General features: G+C 44.1%; 2 non-coding genes across 2 annotated transcripts; one reads left to right on the top strand and one right to left on the bottom strand.

Annotated features, from left to right (window-relative positions):
- Positions 1–3,051: 3,051 nt before the first annotated feature.
- Positions 3,052–3,123, bottom strand: trnag-ucc (transfer RNA glycine (anticodon UCC)). Its single transcript has one exon. It is a non-coding gene; the product is annotated as a tRNA-Gly (tRNA).
- Positions 3,124–5,368: 2,245 nt separating this feature from the next.
- LOC138233676 (U4 spliceosomal RNA) lies at positions 5,369–5,510 on the top strand. Its single transcript, XR_011187605.1, has one exon. It is a non-coding gene; the product is annotated as a U4 spliceosomal RNA (small nuclear RNA).
- Positions 5,511–7,648: the final 2,138 nt, after the last annotated feature.

Genomic DNA, 7,648 nt, shown 5'->3' with positions numbered 1-7,648 from the left:
GGGGATTCAGTGGTTATGCTGTGATCACACAGTGCCCACTGAACACTATAGCTGAGTTGGAGGTTCCTCCTGGTTCCTCTGGACGAGAATAAATGTCTCTTCTTGCTTTCCAAAACTACAGGGAAGTCCTGCCCAGGCCAGCACTCCCACGGTCTCCCAACTACAGGAGCAGTGCTCCGAGCAGCTGCTTGACCCGCCAGGTAAAGCACACCCCCTTTTCATCCCTGAAGAAGAGTGGATCTCCCTGTCCGGTAATGAATGGGAGTCCTTTCTGTGCACCCTGGTACCTCAGGGGGTCCAGGACTACCACCCCATGGTGGTGGGAGGGGGTCCAGGTGGCAGAAGTGCAGGTTGATGATGTAATTCTTAGCCTCAGCTCTGAGAAGTCCATAATCAGTGAAGGTCTGTTCGAGGACCTGTCGCGAAGCTGTCAGGTGACCCTGGTGACGCAGTCACAGGTTCTGTGGTGGGCACCCCCACCTCATAGGTCCATTTGGAGCAAAGGAAGCTGTGTAGCTTCCATCTCCATCGGAAAAAGGAAGTTTGCTCACTACTTCCAGGTAGCACCTCAGCTGACCCATTCGGTCTGCATTGGTGCAGACCTATTGGTTCGACTGGGCGCCCAGCTGGACACAGTAAACAGTGTGCTGTGGAAACGGGTGGACCCAGATGCCCACTCTCTAAGCGGTGACCCCGAGAACATTCGGTCAGGTCAGACGATTCCTCAGGCCTGCCAGGTAGTAAACGAATCGGACCTGATCGTTCCTGCGTCAACAGCAGGGTTTCCGGTACGCCTTGTCCTAAAGAAGGGACAGAGAATGGACGCTGAGATGGTTTTCTTCCAACCATCAGCTCAGTTTATCAGACTGAACCTAGCAGTCTGTTGTACCCCCAGACTGGAACGGAATGGCCGAGCCACCTGCCTGTTGGTGCAGAACATAGCAAAACAAGATGTCAAAATCCCTGCTCGCACTGACATGGGACTGGAATTGACAATAGTTTCTATGATTTCGAACTGGCCATCCCAGTACTGGGGCAGCTCCCTGGTCCCTTGGCTTCATAAAAGCGCCCCTGTAATAAAGAAATTAAATCCAAAATCAAGAGGGCAGTTGCCTACTGAAATACAAGAAGTCATCAATTTTAACCTAGCAACACATTAAAGGCTGCATCTATACAAGTGCGATTCTAGAAATGCTCACCAGATTACGTTTTAAGAAGGAACTGCGCCTCAGGTTCCGCCGAGATCTTAACTCGGATGGCAGGATTCAGAGTCCGGAGTGTGGACTGATGGCGAAGGAGGGTCCACATACTGTGGATCCCTCAGTGATCTTCCGCGTATTCAAACCGCCAGCGTGTGACTCCCCTGTCCCTGTGACCTCATTGCTCTGCTCTTTCCTCTGTGCAGCCGAGCCCGACTCACGGTAAAGTGAAAAAAAAGATGCCCTCAACGTGAGATTTACTCTGGAGCGAGGATAGATGTTACCTTTTTATCATTTAACAGGATGTATGTGATGTGGCGACTACGTTCAATTTTGTATCCTCTTTAAAAGATTAAGGACTGGGGTGAGCGTGATATACCACCCTTTCAGCTAAGAACCCGACTTGCGCACCGTTTAAGCTGCATAGACTCGGTCGTTTAACTCTTCTCCGTTAGCAGGGTTAAGGTTAAAGAAAAAAAAATAGCTGACTCCTTTTTTTTGCCAGCCGCTAGCGCTGATTAGCAAGGCTTGTATTTCATGTTTTGCAAGTTGCATCCATTTTAAGAAAAACAAGTCGCGTTAAAGACAGGAAATGAATACTTGCATTTAATTAAGTCTAGCCATAGGCGGGGATCTCCTGTTTACTAGACAGGCGCTTTAACCAACTAAGCCACGGCGCCCCAGGAGTGTTGTCCTTTTGCAGCCACTTGGACACACCACTCAGACACATCTGCATTCGGTGTGTGCTCCGCCTGCTCGCTGAGCAAGTTGCCACCTTTACATACAATAGCAACATCGACACCAAGAGAAAGGATGACAAATGGCTTTTATCTGGAACTTTTCATGTCCAAGGAGCTCAATGTGCTTTCTGTGTACAACAGGGCCACTGAACTCCACACTGGCCACTGAACCACAGCAGTGGCTTGCTGGCTTGACATCTCCCAAGGAAAATGTTGAAATCACATGTGGAACAGGAAAATGACCCTCGAGTACGTGGGGAAAAAAAGAAAAAGATCATCTGGAGCGCGCCAACCCATGTCCGGACAGCCCAGTTTCGTCGACAAGGTGGCTGAGTGGTTAAGGTGATGGACTGCTAATCCATTGTGCTCTGCAGGCATGGGTTCGAATCCCATTCTCATCGCTCTCCATGTCTGACATGTGTGCCTGTTCGACATCGGCCCTCCTGTTGTTTGCTCCGGTGCTAGAGCCGTACATTTTCTAGCAGTGGCTGAACATGGTATAGTAGGCCAACGTCGGTATCGAGCAGTGACAGTAACAGTACTTACTGCGCCCCATAAGAAATCGTTTGTCCCTGTTCAAAAGAGATTGTGCGATGTCCTGCGGCGTTCGTAAAGCAAACCTTTGACAGTTTGAAAAGAGGAATTTATTCTGCTTCCTGTGCGTGCAGTAGTTACAAAGTTGAACGTCTTTACACGATCTGCTGCAGTTTTCAGTGGGCGGGCTTTGTCAGATGGCTTGAAAAAACGCACTGTGTTTCGGCTCGGGAAACATCATAAGCAGTGTCCTGCATGTTTTCTGTGTAAAGCTGTCTTTTAACGCATACAGAATTCATTCGAAATCATTGATTTCTCCAATTAACAAGGGTCCCTTTTTGAACCTGCGAGAAGCATTCTTTCAATGTAACAGATTTACTCCGGGGAAAGCCAGCATGACATTAAGAGTAGCTCAAGCTTTCAGCACCCGTATCGGACTGCGTGTATGCAGACACCGCTCAGAATCCCCTGTAAGATTCTCCCTCAATTCCGTTTTTCAGTGCTTTAGCTCTTTCAAAAGGCTTCGCTTTGCTAGTCACAGTCCAAGGCTCATGACAGCATTTGAAAACATTCGCCACTGCGTTGGCCGGGAATCGAACCCGGGTCAACTGCTTGGAAGGCAGCTATGCTCACCACTATACCACCAACGCACACCCACAGGAAGCCTGCAGGACACCACCAGAGAATGCTTTTTTAATTTTTTTTTTATTAAACATAGAATTTACAAATACAAATACAACAAGAGGATCAGAGTCATGTACAAGAGAAAAAAAACGCAGCAGAAAAAAGCATTTAACTACCAGAGGTAATTAAGTAATTATGTGATCAAATTGTATATTTTACACGTATCATATTTTCCTTGCTTTAATATTTCTCAATTATTTATAAACTTTAGTTTCAACATGCATGCGTTTCCTGTAAAAAATAAAACTCAGCACACAGTTTTTCTTTTAACAACATTTCGAGTACCTCTGGCATTCATGAAAAAGACATACACAAAAGCAAATAACTAACTCTAAGACTGTCTAAACTATTGAGTTTTTCAAAGAACCAGAACTATAACAGTCCTTAACACTTAACTACACCATTCCAAACTAACACTAAAGAAACACTAGTATATACTGGTATAACAAATATAACCAAACATAATCATTAACTGAGCAGTCACTGGGAGCAAATCTCCTTCCCGTCCACAAAGGCCCTCGCTCCCACAAAGTAGGCTCTCCTCCCCTCTCTTCTGGCAGCTTCAACCTGGGGCCACAGCTGGTTCCTGGTGCTCCTGTCCGCGGCAGACAGGTCCTCTGCAAACCTCAGTTTGTTCCCATTCAAATACTCATTCCCCCTCGCCGCTCGCCACAGCATGTCCCTCGCCGTCCTCTTGGTGAACTGTATTATAATCGATCTGGGGCGCACTTGCCCAGACATGTTCGCTCTCCCGAGCCTGTGAACAAAGTCAATGGCCGATATTACGTCCTCCTGGTCCGGCAGGGTCCTTTTACAGATACCCTTCACTGTTGCAACAAGGTCCTTATCACGTTCCTCTTTAACTCCAAATAATTTTAAATTCCATCATCGACGGTATCTATCTACATCGTTCACTTTCAATTCAAGTTCTTTAATATGCTTTTCTTGTTTGGTATTTACTTGTTTAAGAACTTTTACTTCACTCTTTAAGTCTTCAACCTCTTTAAACACACAGTCCATGGACTTTTTAAGACTTTCGATTTCGACTGTATTAGATCAAATCATTTCCTTCAGCTCACCCATGCTCTGTGCCATCATGTTGAAGATGTTGGTCTGGAGCTCCTCCAGCGTCAGGTCGCCCCTTCCTCTCTTGGCTGCCGGGGTTTTCACAGGTGTGCTGGGCAGGGACTCCGGCTCTTCCTCTGGCAGCTGAGTCTCACTTGGGCTGCGAACGCTCGCGTACGAGCGCATCTCCAGCACTCTTTCCACGTCCCCTCCAGCTGCTTCACTTTTCCCTTTAGTTGCCATCAATTTTCTTGTAGTGCTATACATATACGATTGAGGTTTCTTAGACTTCTCCTTCGAAGACCCAGCACTCTCTTTTGTTTTCCCAGTGTTACTCATATCGAAATTCTTAAACCTAAAAAAAATCGTTTTTTTTTCTTTCAATTATAACTGAAGTTTAAACAAGTAGTGTTAAGTCCTTATTTTTCTGTAGTCAAAAAAAGCAAAAATTAACATTCAGGTCATGAAAAACTCAAAAAAAATCCTCAACCACTAAACTTTACCTCCCACCTGAGCGCCATCTTGAACGCCCCTACCACCAGAGAATGCTCACGATTTCGGAAGCTGTCTCCGGGACGTGCTGATTCCACACATCCTGAATAAATCATGATATTGTTAGTTGCTGTAGCTAGACGTTCAAATGAGTTTCATGGCCAGATGGACTGTTTCCTCCAGCGGTATAGTATTGCAGTGAGACAGCACGATGCCTGCAAGACTATGTCACGCTAAACGCCACAGATTGTGTTTGTCCGTTCATGTCAGTCATCCTGCAGCCACGGGAAGTGGGACACAAACATGCCGCAATGCTTTCAAGACGTTAGGATTTGTTTGTGCAACATCCGAGAAGAGTACTTGTGGCTTGAATGTGAACTGTACGTGCCCGCCCCCTTTCCTCTGTAGTGCATGAGTTCCTCCCGGCATGCCCTTCGTCATTGTTCTGTCATCTTGTATTTAAAGGGTTGTATTTCTGCTGCTGAAAAGAATCAACGGGTTTCTTTGTTCCCAACGGAGCCCTTGTCTGTCATGAAATTCTTCAAAACCTCAAGCTAGAAGAAGACGACAAATATGAAGCGTTACAGCAACGACATGCCATGAGACGATTGATAACGATTTCCATAGGATCCCCGCGGTTGCCTGGCAACCGTCAGCTTTGCGCAGTGGCAGTATCGTAGCCTGTGAGGTTTAGCCGAGGCGGGATTATTGCTAGTTGAAAACTTTTCCCAATACCCCGCTTCCGCCGGTTTGCAATACAATCGGCGAAAGCAATTTTTGACAGTCTCGTTAGAGACTGAGCAAGGTGTTTAAAGACAGATTTGGTCATGGTGACATCATGGTAGAAAGAAGCGAGCTTGTTCCCAGTGGGCATTGATTCGTCGAATATACGTATATTTACGGTGAAATTACGGCTATACGTATATATACGTCGCCTCGAAGTATAATCAACGTCGAATTGCAACCGTAAAATTGACGACATTAACAAACGCATATATAACGTCGAAAACACATCTAACACAGTGCCTGAGGCTTTTTACTGTATGTATCGTGTGTGCCGCAACTAGGAGTATACGGCACTCTGCACAGTGTACGAAGTAAATTATTTTCGCAGCAATTAATTTACACGTGTATAATAAATATAGTAAATATAATAAATTAATTACTGCGAAAATAATTTACTTCGTACACTGTGCAGAGTGCCGTATACTCCTAGTTGCGGCACACACGATACATACAGTAAAAAGCCTCAGGCACTGTGTTAGATGTTTTTTCGACGTTATATATGCGTTTATTCATGTCGTCGATTTTACGGTTGCAATTCGACGTTGATTATACGTCGAGGCGACGTATATATACGTATAGCCGTAATTTCGCCGTAAATATACGTATATTCGACGAATCAATGCCCACAGCTTGGCATACAAGGGTTTTGCTGAGGGGGTCTTGCCACATGCCTGAAAAAAAACAGTAAAATGTTTCAGTGCCTATAGAGTTTCTATTTTTATTTTCTTGACAAAAGTCCCCCATCAGTGCGCGGTGCCCGAGGAAAAATCTGTAGGGGGGCGTCTGAAATTCTGAGGGGGGAGTGATATTTCGGTTGAAACGGAGCTGTACGGTGCAGCTACCCAAATGAAATCTCGCAGCTATGCCATTGATTAGTGCTTCATGATAGAAGATAACGACTAGCAATCTGGTATTTGCGATGAAGTTCAGTTTCACATTTTTCGTCACTCTCAAGGTTTGTATTGCCTGGAGCGAAAAGTACCATAAGCGTTCATTTTTGCAGCTACATGGACGTTCTGAATCGTTAAGAAAAAAATGTTGTAAAACCAACAGAAAGCACAGACTGCTATAACTAGTCCTAGTTATATAACGATTTTAAGTATAATGATAAACTACTGCAAGGAATCGGTCCACCTGAGCAAACAGGATCGTAATGTTGACACTCAATAATATGTGCAGTTCCTGGACGGATAGCCCTCCTGCCCATCAAACAGACTGAGTGACTGTTCGTGTCATTTAGTGTTGTCTGACCATTGACAAAGTACAACTATTTTTTTAGGGTGCAAATTAAGTTAGGTAAATCTTTTTGCCCAAAACTGAAGGGGCGACATTCCCCCCTCCCCCTGTGATGCCAGGCCTGTCCCCATCCTATTCCATAATGTCATTATATATAATACCATACAACAGTGACCGATCCTTAATATTTGCATGCGTTAAAATTGCACATCAGCTCATAGCAGCGATGTATTATCAATGTTAAATTTCAACCATAATATCGACAACATTAATAAACGCATACGTTGAGAAAATATCGAACCCATCATATTTTCCGGTTATATACCACAATGCATTGCTAGTATTCGTTGGTCACCATTTTGGACACGTTTTTCAAACGTAGAAGTATATCCGAAAATATCTCAGCAATCCTCTTTTGACGAGTAAGTATGAACAATAATAATACTATCTGAATACATACAGATCTTTCTTAATATTATTTTGATTAAAATAGTATGTGAATAAGCAAAAAAAATGGCACATAAAATAGTGTGAATGGGGAAGATGACACAAAATCGTTTTGCCGTTTCTCTTATTCTTATTCTATGTTGTACTTTCAAACTTTGGGTACTCTTTAATTAGGACAGACTTTATTGCTCAACTGCTATGATGCAAGCCAAATTTTATACATTTATTTCAGCTTTGAGCTTAGTAAACCGTTCATTTTTTAGATTATACTAAAGAAGATATTAATCATTATTTATTTGGGAAGTAATATTATATAATTTTCTCCTAGCTGCGGTGCTGAAGTCCCACCCTACATCAACAGAAAAAGAAATAAAGGAGCACGCAATGTGTTACTTGAAGAATGCATATGCAAGGCAGGGGGCCAAGAGATCTGGACTCTGAAAATAATAGGTTTTTGGTTCTAAC

This window comes from Lepisosteus oculatus, unplaced genomic scaffold (assembly GCF_040954835.1).
Source record: "Lepisosteus oculatus isolate fLepOcu1 unplaced genomic scaffold, fLepOcu1.hap2 HAP2_SCAFFOLD_70, whole genome shotgun sequence".
Lineage (NCBI taxonomy): Eukaryota > Metazoa > Chordata > Actinopteri > Semionotiformes > Lepisosteidae > Lepisosteus > Lepisosteus oculatus.
Note: the sequence above shows the minus strand (reverse complement) of the source record. Positions and strands in the feature narration are given on the sequence as shown.